We start from the raw sequence: 13,034 nt of genomic DNA on the forward strand, positions 1-13,034 counted from the left end.
CAGTTTCAGTCTCCAGATCATCTGGACCCTCTGCAGCCTCAGCCCTCTGCATAGATTCATCTTCTTGCTCTTCAGCTTGAAGCACTGAGGAAAAAATAAAACGGATAGGGCTCTACTGTGGAGCCACAGTAAAGCCCTCAACAGTTTTAACAGTTTTGTAAAAGTATTACTTGGATATTGTAAAAAAATCTAATCGTGTATATGAGGTGGAGGAGGGTATGGGGTTAGCCCTGCTACTTTTATTTTTGAAAATGTGATCCTTTGCTGAGTGCCTCTAAGCTTAGATAATCTGGATTGTTTTGTTTTTTCCTGTAACTTTTCAGTAATTGTCAATTTTTTAAATTAATCTATGTTTAGCTTGTTTATAATGTCTTATATTTAAATTTTGAACCGAGCAATATTTGTTCTCTGCACTGTGAAATGTATTTACCAGCTTCAAAATTTCCTCTTTTGGTTTTTCTTTTTCAATCAGGTTTAAATCTTTCAGATCATTAAATATGTGTTATTAGAAGAGCAGAATCACGTCACTATTTTATGTAGGGCAGAGGCTATCTGGTCCTATGAATCTTATATTTCAGGAATTTCAGACCTTTGAATGTGCTTATTATTAAACGCAGACAGATATTCTGTTGTCTTTACTCCCTCGTTCTCTCAGCATTGACTCTTTGAGTTATATGTGCTACATGCATATATAACGATAACTCTAAACTCTGATTCTAGATCATTTCTGAGTGGCTTTATGTTTAGTTTATTTTTCAGCCGTTTTGTTTGAGTAGATCATTTGAGATGGTTAAGTCTTGTAAATTGCAGAGTTTGGACCTCAACTCTACAACAAACACTCCCATACAACTAGGGCAACCCTTATCCCATTTTTTCCTGACACCCTTTGAAATAATGCCACCCTGGGTAGTGAGTCATATGAGCCAAAATGATATATACATATAGGCTACACATGGGCCAAATTAATAGGAAAGTCATACTGCTTTTGTTTACAATGGAAGATCAGAAAGTCATGTAACACTTTAAAGAAGCTACACAAGCTAAGATTGACATAGCCCTAAAAAAAACTGGTGTAGATGACTCATGTGACTGTTGCATTTCTGGATGTCTGTAAAGATTAACAGCCTGATTACAAAGTTCTTTTACAAGTCATGTTTACCTTGAACCCAACAGACAGCCACTAAGCTGAGTCGGTAAAGCCTTTGACTGGTAACGCCCTGAGATGCGTTAACACTACAGAGAGAAATTCCTTCTATTTTATGAAGGGACGCCATCTTTTAGGATCCATCTCAGTCAGATGTTGAAACACAAGCTGCAAGAAACCAAAGTTGTTTCTATGCTACTAGAATAATGTGTTTATGTTTGCCATATTTATAAAGTTATGCAGTTTCTCACAAAAGCGAGTGGACCCCACAGATTTTTGTAAATATTTAATATCTTTTTTCCTGTAACAACACTGAAGATCTGACACTTTGATTTAATGTAAAGTAGTCCGTGTACAGCTTGTGTAAGAGTTTAGATTTTCTGTCCCCTTAAAGATAACTTCAGGCACAGCCATTAATATCTAGGCTGCTGGAAACAGGAGTGAGTCACCCTAAAGTAATAATCTAAAATGCTCAGTTCTGTAAGCATACTGTTCTCATTTAAAGTGTTCCTACCTTATAAAGGATGTTAAAGCCTGTTGCCTTGATCACTTGAATCTAGTCAGATTGACTAGGTTGTCTGACTTGGTTACATTCAGACAGGAGACTTTAACTTAAGCATGTTTTCTTGAAGTAACATGATCTCATTCATTTAAAGAAAATGACAGCACACTAGTAAGATATCAAAAATTAAATGCTGATTCACATCTTTTCCTCGTGCCATTGTTTCAGAAATCACTTATTTTGATTTTTTTAGGACTTCAAATTGAATATCTTCTGTGTCCTATTACGTCGTGACTTGATCCCACTTCTGGGAAGCTTTTTGGAATTCTACTGGTTTCCAGAATATAATTTGCTACCCCTTTACATGTTGACTCATTATATACAGTTCAGGTTTATTTTTCTTTTATGTAACGCTCCAATGTGACTGCCTGTTATTGTTGAATGGAGGTAAAATGAATCATAGTTTTAGGGTCAGAATAATGTTTTTGGGAACAGTTGGTGTGAAGATAACAGGAAATAAAAGTGGGCTGCACGGTGCAGCATTGTTCCAGCAAGAAGGTTCTGGGTTAGATTCCTGTCTCGGGTTCTTTCTGCATGGAGTTAGCATGTTCTGCCCATGGATGCATGGATTCCTCTCCGGGTACTCCTGCTTCCTCCCACAGTCCACAAACATGACTGTTGGATTAATTGGCTTCTCTTAATTGTCCCTAGGTGTGTGTGTGTGTGTGCATGGTTTTATGTCTTTGTGTGTCTCTGTGTTGCCCTGTGACAGACTGGCAACCTGTTCAGCCTCTCGCTCAGACTGCTGGAGATAGGCACCGGTCCCACTGCAACCCTAACAAGGACTAAGCGAAAAGAAATGGATGGAAATAAAATTAAAACATTCTAATTTTTTAGAACAATAAAATCAGAAGAGTGTGCCACATTTGTTTTGCTCTGATTCCCCGTTCTGTAAAGGTCTAAGAAAGGAGTTAGAATGATGCATACATATGAAGCATAGATTTTCTTCTATTGGGTATTATTGGATGCAAAAAATGCTAATAAAACAAAGTTTCCAAGTTAATTTAAGTAAAAGGAGCTGTAAAAACATTTCTGGTTCTATTAGTGTCATTCTGTTGTTTATAAAAACCATTAAAGCTTCTAAGACTGATTATTATAGCACATACACATTTTAGTTCTTAATATCAATTTTAGCTACTATTGGCAAAAGTTAAGAAGCACTTTTCAATCTATCATTTTAAAGATGGAATCACTGAGGAGCAAACATACAACAATGTGTAAAGCTCCCAATTATAATTTACCACAAGCCAAAGTGGAAGCAACAAACCATGTAGGTTCTCTGGTCAAACTGAGGTTTATTGACCCATTTGTAATAAACTGTTGTGGAGGCATCATTGCTGTGGAAATGCTTTCGTCCAGCAGGGTCATGTGAGCTTTCAACATGTGATGGGACAACGGATGGAGCTAAGTAAAGCTCTGTACTGGAGGACATCTCCAGGAGGCTGCAAAAGAGTTGGAACTGAACTGAAAATTCACATTGCAGATGTAAGAGGACCTGTTGGGTTAATTAATTGTACATAAGTTATTCTACTTTAATCATATTATACTTACACATTTTGTTATCTCTATCTTACTCATATTACAAAGAGTGTTAAAACATTTAGTTTTGTTTGCTGTGTCATTAATGTTTTTTAAGTCTGTGCAGGAGGGATGTTGACTGCGACTGCTGTTAACAGATGTCGTTAAGGGTGTGGAGGAGAATGGAGAACTGTGCAACTAGATAAGGAGAGGGGTTCTCCTTATCCTCTGATGTTGTATGATGTTGTACGAAAATTCTGGTTTCAACTGGGTTCTGTTCCCTCCCCCTTTAGCGGTTGAAACCACATTGTAATCAGGGCGTTTCTTCAATAAAGGGCTTGGAGAGCAGATACTGCTTCAGAGTGGGTTTGAAGTTGTAACTGAATGCAGTTTCTGATCCCCTCTCCTTGCAAGTAAAATATACTAAATTCTCTGTGTCATTCTTTGTGCAGGTTGCTGAATAAGGTGTTTGGTGTTTAAACCTAACATTAATTGGTCCTTCGAGCCGGATTGCAAGATACCCGACGACCCCCAGCAGGTGAGTGAGATCCAGATAAGCCTGCGGCCGCAGCAAAGAGACCCTTTACGGGACTGGTCTCTCCCTTACAAGCTGGGGTCCGACGGTTGAAGCATTTCGAGGACGCAGAGAATTGTGAGTAGTTTTTCTTTTAATAAGGAGTGAGTGAATTATTGGAAGAAAAATATATAAAATATAAAAAATTTATAAAAATATAATAATATAAAAAAAAAAAAAAAAAGATCGAAGTGAAGGGCGTGGGGTCACGAGATTCCCCTTTTGAAGTCCTCTCAGCGTGGGGTCACGAGATTCCCCTTTGCAAACAGTTTAAACCTCGTGAAGGACGGCGGTGTCCTCTATCTTAAATAGTTAAATTCCGCATGGGGTAACGAGGTCCCCCTTTTGTACTAAAACCCTGACAATTCTAGACTCTATCAGGTAAAATAGAAATTTTAAAACAGTTAAAGTCCGCGGGAGGGCAGGCTCCCCTAGTTTGTAAGGGCAGGCTCCCCGAGTTGTAAACTAGTTAAATTCTGCATAGGATAGCGGCGTCCTCTGTGTTTAAAATAAGTAAACAGAAATAAAGTAAAAGTTAACTGCGCAGTGAGTGTGTGTGTGTGTGTGTGTGCGTGTGTAAGGAAATATAGATATCACTAGATATCTGTATTTCATACCAAAAAGACAAGGGTTAAATGGTGAGCTTTTGTGGATGTTTGTAGACAAGAAAACTCCACCTGTAAGGGTTGAAGTGAGTTTTACCACAAAAAGTCGTTGATCACCATCTTGTCTGAAGCCCCAGTGTTTAGAACACGACAGGTGTTGAAAACCCACTGGGCCCAAATTTAGTTCAAAATGGGAAAGGGGCAAAGTAAAGAAAAACAGAAGTTATTGGAGGAACTCCAGTGTAAAGACTGGAAAGCAGTTGAAAATGATGACCCATGGGCGGTAGAGCCGTTGTGTTACTGGATAAAAAACTACGGTTTTAATGGTAAATTGAGCACCACAAACATAAAGGAATTGCAGCAAAAAATAAAAACAAAAAGCAAAAATAAAGACACTTTGATGGCAAAAGAAGGTTACATGCAAACCATGGGTTGGATGAAATTAGCAGGACAGAGAGAAGAGGGAGAGCGCAGAGCTAAAAGAGAGAGAGAGGAGAGACAAAGAAAAGAGAAAGAAGGGAAAGAAAGAGAAAGTGAAGAAAGAAAAAAGGAAAAGGAGAGATCAATAATGTTTCATAGAAAGGAAGATGATGAGTACGTAGGGCCCTATTCTGACCTGCTACATCAAATACATAATCTCCCACAAATGGGAGGTGCTGCCGCTGCAGCCGATCCCTCAGCTCCCCCACTCACGGGGGATCCTCCACAATATACTCCCCCACAGCATATACCTCCTCCAGAAGGATCATTGAAAACAGCCCCTCTTCAAGCAGCTTCTCCACAAGCTAATACCTCCCAGGGATATGCTACTAGGTCCAAAGGGTCCGTAGGAGATTGGTCAAAAACTTTAGCGACAACATTTAGTGACATTCTGTCCCCACAGGCACTCCGAGTGATGCCTGTAAAACAGGAAGGTGTAGGAGAAGTCCTTACGCTTCCTTTAATAGAATTACCAAACCCCTTAGCGGGCCAGGTTGAAGGAAATAACCGACAACCAGCCACAATAATGGTATATAGAACCTGGACACAGGAAGATGTTAGAAAAGCAGTAGAAGGAATTCCCCCTCCAAAGGAGGATGTAGAAGAATGCATAATTCAAATGGAAAATCTGAGAAAATCTTACCATTTAAATGGTGCAGAGGTTCAGCAAGTCTGGATGTGCCAATTAGGATCAGAATGGCACCATGTTAAAGGGAATTTTGTGCCAACTACAAACGCTGATCCTCCTACCCCTTTGCAACCAGACTCCACAGACTTAGGAACAGCAGTTGAGCATTTGATTAATCGTATCAGGGCCAGATATCAGAAGAAAGCAAATTATACAGAGATAGGGAGATGCAAGCAAAAGCAGGACGAGTCTTTCGATGAATACAGGGTAAGGATGGAAAAAACATTCAGGGCACATAGTGGACTGCTCTTTAATGACAATGATGATGGGGCATTTAAACAGCAGTTGAAGAATGCACTGCATGCAGGATCATTACCAGAAATCAAAGGATGGGTTGAGCGCCACCACATAGACATGAGTGGTGGAACGCTCCAACAATATCTAAATCACGCCCTGCATGCAGAGAAAGTCATAAAAAGTAAAAAGAATAAAAGTAAAGAATCCACTGTGTTTTATCAGGAGGAGGAGGACACTGTGTTTTATCAGCAGTCCAGAGGTAGAGGCCGAGGCAGAGGCCGTGGAAGGGGAAGAGGTTTTGGATCACGCTCAACTGATAATTCCAGAGTGTGTTGGTCATGTGGAAAAGAAGGCCACATGGCTAGGCACTGTCGAAGCAACCCACAAAATTCAGGGAGCTCAGCATGACTAGATGAGCAGCCATTTTCTATTAGAGAGAAAGAGGATGAAAATATGGATGTCTTAAACCTAGAAGATTTGTTTTTTGAAGAAAAATATAGACCTGAAATAGTCCTCATGGTCCAGGGCACTCCTGTGAAGTTTTTGTGCGATACAGGAGCATGCAGGACCACTGTAAAAGAAACCATACCACATGCGCCTTTAAGTTCAAATTACTCAATAGTGCGTGCGACCCAAGGTGTCACAAAAAAGGTTCCAGAGACTGAGCCGTTGTGGTTCAGAGACCCTGAAGGAAAATCATGTCAGCTGCCTGTTTTACTGTTGCCTGAATGTCCAGTTAACCTATTGGGCAGAGATGGCCTGGTGGCGCTTTCCCTAGCCATCATGCCAACTCCAAAAGGCTTGAAAATCATCAGACAAAAATCTGAAGAAGTGTTTGTTCTCAGGGGAACTGGAAGCCCAAAATACTACTACGCCTTAGATGTTCCGAATAAACCCCCCACGTCCACTGGAGCTTATCTTATGGAGGAAGGTAAACAGGCAGTCAGGAATGTACAAGATCAAATGCCTCCTGATGATCTGCATGTAACCATGTGGTATAGAGGCCAACCAGATGCCCAGTATAAGCAACAGCTAGATAAAGCTACCCCTGAAAAAATCACAGTCTCTTATGTTTACTCTGATGTGGAGTCTAGCTCCGCAGCAGCAGTACTCCTTCCATCATCTTTGCTTCCCTTGTTCCACCAACATTGGAAGCCACACATTTCCTTATGTAAGGCAAAACAGGACAAATGGCAAGACCTGGGGAGATTGGTTGAGAGAGGGGAACGAGCCTGCGATTGGGTAGCAACCTCTGTGAACACATGGTACAGTGCATCAACAGAACTGACAAAGAAAGCTTTGTTCTGGACAGTAACTGTTCAGGCGGGAGTCCATTTAGATGAGGAACAACAGTGACAGATATATTTCACAGAAGCAGAGGAAACACTGCTGAAGCAGGTTCCAGCTAAATTGTGGTCTCAAGGACCTACAGATGTAGGCCTAGTTAAGAAAGCATTACCTGTGATAATAAGACCTAAAACAGAACACCGTCCTAGGGTAAGACAGTATCCATTGAAACCAGATGCTGTAGCTGGCATAGAGCCAGTCATTGAAGATTTAAAGAAAGCAGGAGTGTTGGTGGAATGTGCAGATTCTCCCTGTAACACACCAATATTTCCTGTTAAAAAGGCACCCCCATCAACAGGATGGCGAATGGTTCAGGACTTACAAGCAGTGAACAATGCAGTAATACAGAGATCACCATGTGTTGCAGACCCTCACACATTATTGAATTCCCTAAATCCTCAAGCTAAATATTTCACAGTAGTGGACATTAGCAATGCTTTTTTCTCTGTTCCAGTACATAAAGACAGTCGGTACTGGTTTGCTTTCACCTTTAAAGGGAAACGATATACATATACGCGTTTACCCCAGGGATACTGTGAAAGTCCTACGATATATTCCCAAGTGATCTCTTCCAGCTTGTCCTCCTTTGAACCACCTAGACAAAGCCAACTATTAACATATGTTGATGACATTTTGATAGCATCTGAGACTAAAGAAGGTTGTGAAATTGATACAATCGCATTACTGAAACATTTGGCAGATGAAGGCCATAAAGTTAGCAAAAACAAGCTACAATTTTGCCAAAAACGTGTAAAATACTTAGGACATCAATTAAGTGCTGGCGGCAGAACCATAATGGAAGAAAGAAAAGCAGCAATACTGCATGCGCCTAAGCCACTTACAAAGAAACAAATGATGTCCTTCTTAGGACTCACTAATTATTGCAGAAGCTGGGTACCAAATTATGCAGAAATAACTGCACCGTTAAACTTACTTATGTATAAAGAGGAACTGAAAATGTCAGATAACCTAAAATGGACATCTGAAGCAGAAGCGGCCTTCTGTAACATTAAGCAGGCTATGGTGAGCAGTTGCACGTTAGCACTCCCAGACTATGAAAAAGAATTTGTACAAATGGTGGACTGTAAAGGTCATTTTATGACCTCGGTCTTAACTCAAATGCATGGGAATAAATTACGGCCAATAGCATACTATTCTACTAAATTAGATGCTGTAGCATGTGCACTTCCACACTGTGTGCGAGCAGTGATAGCTGCTTCATTGGCAGTAACGTCCAGTGCTGACATAGTATTATTCCATCCACTGACATTAAAAGTTCCCCACTCGGTGTCTGCTTTGCTTTTACAAACTAAAATGACTTTTCTATCCCCAGCCAGACACCTCTCATGCATGTCTTTACTTCTGTCACAGCCGCATTTGAAAATAGAACGCTGCACGGTGCTGAACCCAGCAACACTTATCCCCACACCAGATGATGGGGAATCTCATGATTGTGAGGCTCTGGCTGAACAAACTGCTAAAAGTAGGCCAGATTTGAAAGACACTCCTTTGTCAGAAGGAGAAACATTATTTGTTGATGGATCCTCTAAAAAAGATGAAAAAGGGAAAACAAGAACTGGTTATGCTGTAGTGACACATACCGCTGTGCTAAAAGCGGAAGCTTTACCACAACATTACTCTGCACAAGCAGCAGAACTGATTGCTCTTACTGAAGCATGCAAATTGATGAAAGACAAAATAGTAACTATCTGGACAGATAGTCAATATGCTTATGCTACAACACATACCTTTGCACAACATTGGAAAAACAGAGGCATGATAACATCAACCGGGAAACTAGTGACTCATGCCAATTTACTGAAAGAACTTTTACAAGCAGTACAGCTGCCAAAGCAGCTGGCAATATGCAAATGTGCGGCCCACACATCGGGAAAAGATGCTGTTTCAAAAGGGAATTCCTTTGCAGATAAAATAGCAAAAGAAGCTGCTTTAAAAGAAATAACAGTATTAACATTAACAGACAATTCACTAAAAGACGACATCTTACAAGACATGCAGCAGCAAGCTCCTAAACAGGAACAAGAACAATGGAAAAGCAAAGGAGCACGATTAAAGGAGGGGATTTACACCTGACCAGAAAATAAACCAATCCTTCCAAAAAACTTATACAAATGGGCAGCTATATTGACCCATGGTAAAACCCATGTGTCAACCGGAGGGATGGTAGGATTGGTAAACCAAACATATACGACCTATGGTTTTAATGCTTATTCAAAAAATTTTTGTAGAGCATGCTTAATATGTGCAAAGCACAATGCTCAGGGGAACCTAAGGCCTAAAAGAGGACAATTCCCAAAGCCAAACTACCCCTTTCAACATATACATATGGATTTTATAGAACTAAGCCCTAGTGAAGGTAAAAAGTTCTGTTTAGTAATAGTTGACTCGTTTTCTAAATGGGTAGAACTGTTTCCTACAAAACATCCAGATGCACTAACAGTCGCAAAAGCATTATGCAAAGACATAATTCCCCGTTATGGGATTCCAGAGAAAATTTATAGTGATAATGGCACACATTTTGTAAATCAGATAATAACCAAAATAGGACAAGCCTTTCACATAGATTTGAAAAACCACTGTGCTTATCATCCACAAAGCGCAGGCCTTGTGGAAAGAACGAACGGATTCGTTAAAAACCGACTTAGGAAATGTATGGAAGAAACGGGAAGATCATGGACTCAATGTTTGGATTTAGTTAAACTACACATAAATATTACAAGTACGACCGGGTTGACCCCTTATGAAACAATATTTGGCAGACCATATAGACTTCCCTATTTTAATAATAGCTGGGAAACAGATGATGAAAGTACTCTAGCAGACTACATGAGAAAGATGCTGGAGCAACAAAAGCAACAGCTGAACCAAACTGACAGTGTCCCACCCTCTGTGTCTCCACAGGAAAACCAATTAGTTGAACCAGGTGATTGGGTCCTCATAAAGAGCATAAAGAGGAAACATTGGTATTCACCTAAGTGGGAAGGACCCTATCAGGTTTTGTTGACCACTCCAACTGCATTAAAAATAGCTGAAAGAAGCACATGGATCCACTTGTCACACTGCAAGAAAGTGATAGATAGATCAGATGAGTAATGTGTAAAATCACTTTCTTAATTATTCTGTGGAACCTTACCGTACTGCTTAGCACTCTAGTAATTCTACTGTGGTACCTGTTATAGAATACGCATTTGGTCTCCTTCACCGACCTTCAGAGGAAGTCCATCGTACAAAGGGGGTTGTATTTTTTAGCATACAACCATCTCAAACTGGTGAAGGTTCAACAACTCTGCCGAGAGGTCATAGGAAGTAGACCACTGTGTAAAAGATTACCCATAGGAAACTTTTTGAAGTTTAAACCTAGATGATGTTGCAACTTTTCATATTAGTTTTGTTTTTAGCTCTCACTCAGGGCAAGGATTCTTGTTGCCCCCATGAGCCAGCTATTTGTAAAAGGGACGTCTATCTCTGCTATAACTCTACTAGAGTAATCAGTGTAGTGACTATTCCTTTTCAAACATTCTCGCAAAGATTTAAAATTGACCCGGGAGATTGGCGAGGTTATGATTTCTACCTATATCCCCGTGTAGTTCAAAGAACTCAAAAGAGTTGGGGAGACGTTTTCAGAACCACTGGACAGTGGAAAAAAGGATCGTATGGATGGACATCTTTAGCTAAGAAATGGATGAGTAGAATATCAGGGTTCACTGTTAACCATGCCTCCAAAGTTTTCACTATGACAATAAACTCCACAGCAGAACCCCTTGAGAAGGAAGGCTGTTCTTCCTCATTTATATGTGCACGGTCTAGTGAAACCGATCCGTGTTGGACATTGTATCTGTGCTCTGCAAATGTTACACAAGAAGAAAATGAGATACAAGGGATTCTTACTTCTGCCCAAGGTGAACAGATAAAAATTCAAAATATTAATGACCCGCTTAAAACGGATGAACTGTTTCAAGTCACCACTGGAATCTCTGGGCAAACAAATAACTGGCTTTTAATGGCAGAACAAGCAGCTAAAACAGTGTCCACTGATTGTCTTGTGTGTATGGGAGCCAGACCGCTGTTACGTGTGGTTCCTGCCACCATAACTCCTCAATGTCTTCTAAATATAATGAATTATACAGTTCCAACTGATAATTGCACCTATTGGGATAAGATCTATCCCCTGACCACAGATGAGAAGAAAAAACCAATCTTTTTGAAGAAAGTGGCTGTGGCAAATTTCACCTGTGTAAACAGGACCGGAGTGGGCCCAAAATTGGGTACACTAAATGAAAAACAATGTGCAAGCATTTTACTGGTATCCACCTTTTTTAAACCTCAATCCCGCAGTGACATCTGGTGGTGGTGTGGAGATGACAGATTGTTTGACAGACTTCCATGCAACACCACTGGATTGTGTGCTGCAGTCACCTTGATTTTACCTGTTTCTATTACTTCACTCACAATGGATGAATTGTTAACGACTGTAAACAGTATTTTACCACATACATGGCATACTAGAAGAAGGAGGGCATCTGAAAATGCGTGGAGTCCAGATGACCCTACTTATATTGACAGTATTGGAGTACCCAGAGGTGTTCCAGATGAGTATAAACTAGTGAATCAAGTTTCTGCAGGATTTGAATCTTTCTTATGCTGGTGGTGTACTATAAATAAAAATGTAGACAGGATCAACTACATCCATTATAACGTCCAGAGGCTGGGAAATAAAACAGAACAAGGCTTCTCCGCCGTCCATGAACAATTGTCAGCTACCTCTCTGATGGCTTTCCAGAACCGTATTGCTGTTGACATGTTGTTAGCTGAAAAAGGTGGTGTGTGCTCTATTTTTGGAGATCAGTGTTGCACCTTTATTCCCAACAACACTGCTGCAGATGGCAGCCTCACAAAGGCCCTTGAAGGCCTTCGCTCTCTTAACAGCAAAATGAAAGACCATTCTGGAGTTGACACAAAAATGTGGGATGGATCTGGAGACATTTTTGGTAAATACAAACAACTGGTACTTTCTATTTTGATGTCTGTAGCTATATTTGCCGCCATCCTGACCTTATGTGGATGTTGTTGTATTCCATGTATTAGAGCGCTGCTAAATAGACTAATTACCACTGCAATACAACCCATGAAAACAGAAATGTATGCCCTTATGTCCACTGAGGAACACCTATCGGATGATGAAGACAGCGAAGAGGATGAATTCTCTTTACACTTTCCTGACTTTTATCCTAATCCCAACGACAATAACCCACCAGTTTAAAGTACCTCTGAGTGTACCCTTTACAGCTAAAAAAAGAAAAAAGAATGATTTCTTAGTTGAAAATCTGAAAAGAAGTAACTATTGAATGATAAAAATAAATAGCTTAAAGTGAATAAACAGGAGGGAAATGTTGGGTTAATTAATTGTACATAAGTTATTCTACTTTAATCATATTATACTTACACATTTTGTTATCTCTATCTTACTCATATTACAAAGAGTGTTAAAACATTTAGTTTTGTTTGCTGTGTCATTAATGTTTTTTAAGTCTGTGCAGGAGGGATGTTGACTGCGACTGCTGTTAACAGATGTCGTTAAGGGTGTGGAGGAGAATGGAGAACTGTGCAACTAGATAAGGAGAGGGGTTCTCCTTATCCTCTGATGTTGTATGATGTTGTACGAAAATTCTGGTTTCAACTGGGTTCTGTTCCCTCCCCCTTTAGCGGTTGAAACCACATTGTAATCAGGGTGTTTCTTCAATAAAGGGCTTGGAGAGCAGATACTGCTTCAGAGTGGGTTTGAAGTTGTAACTGAATGCAGTTTCTGATCCCCTCTCCTTGCAAGTAAAATATACTAAATTCTCTGTGTCATTCTTTGT

Source organism: Cyprinodon tularosa, unplaced genomic scaffold, assembly GCF_016077235.1.
Source record: "Cyprinodon tularosa strain WSP-4 unplaced genomic scaffold, ASM1607723v1 ctg342, whole genome shotgun sequence".
NCBI lineage: Eukaryota > Metazoa > Chordata > Actinopteri > Cyprinodontiformes > Cyprinodontidae > Cyprinodon > Cyprinodon tularosa.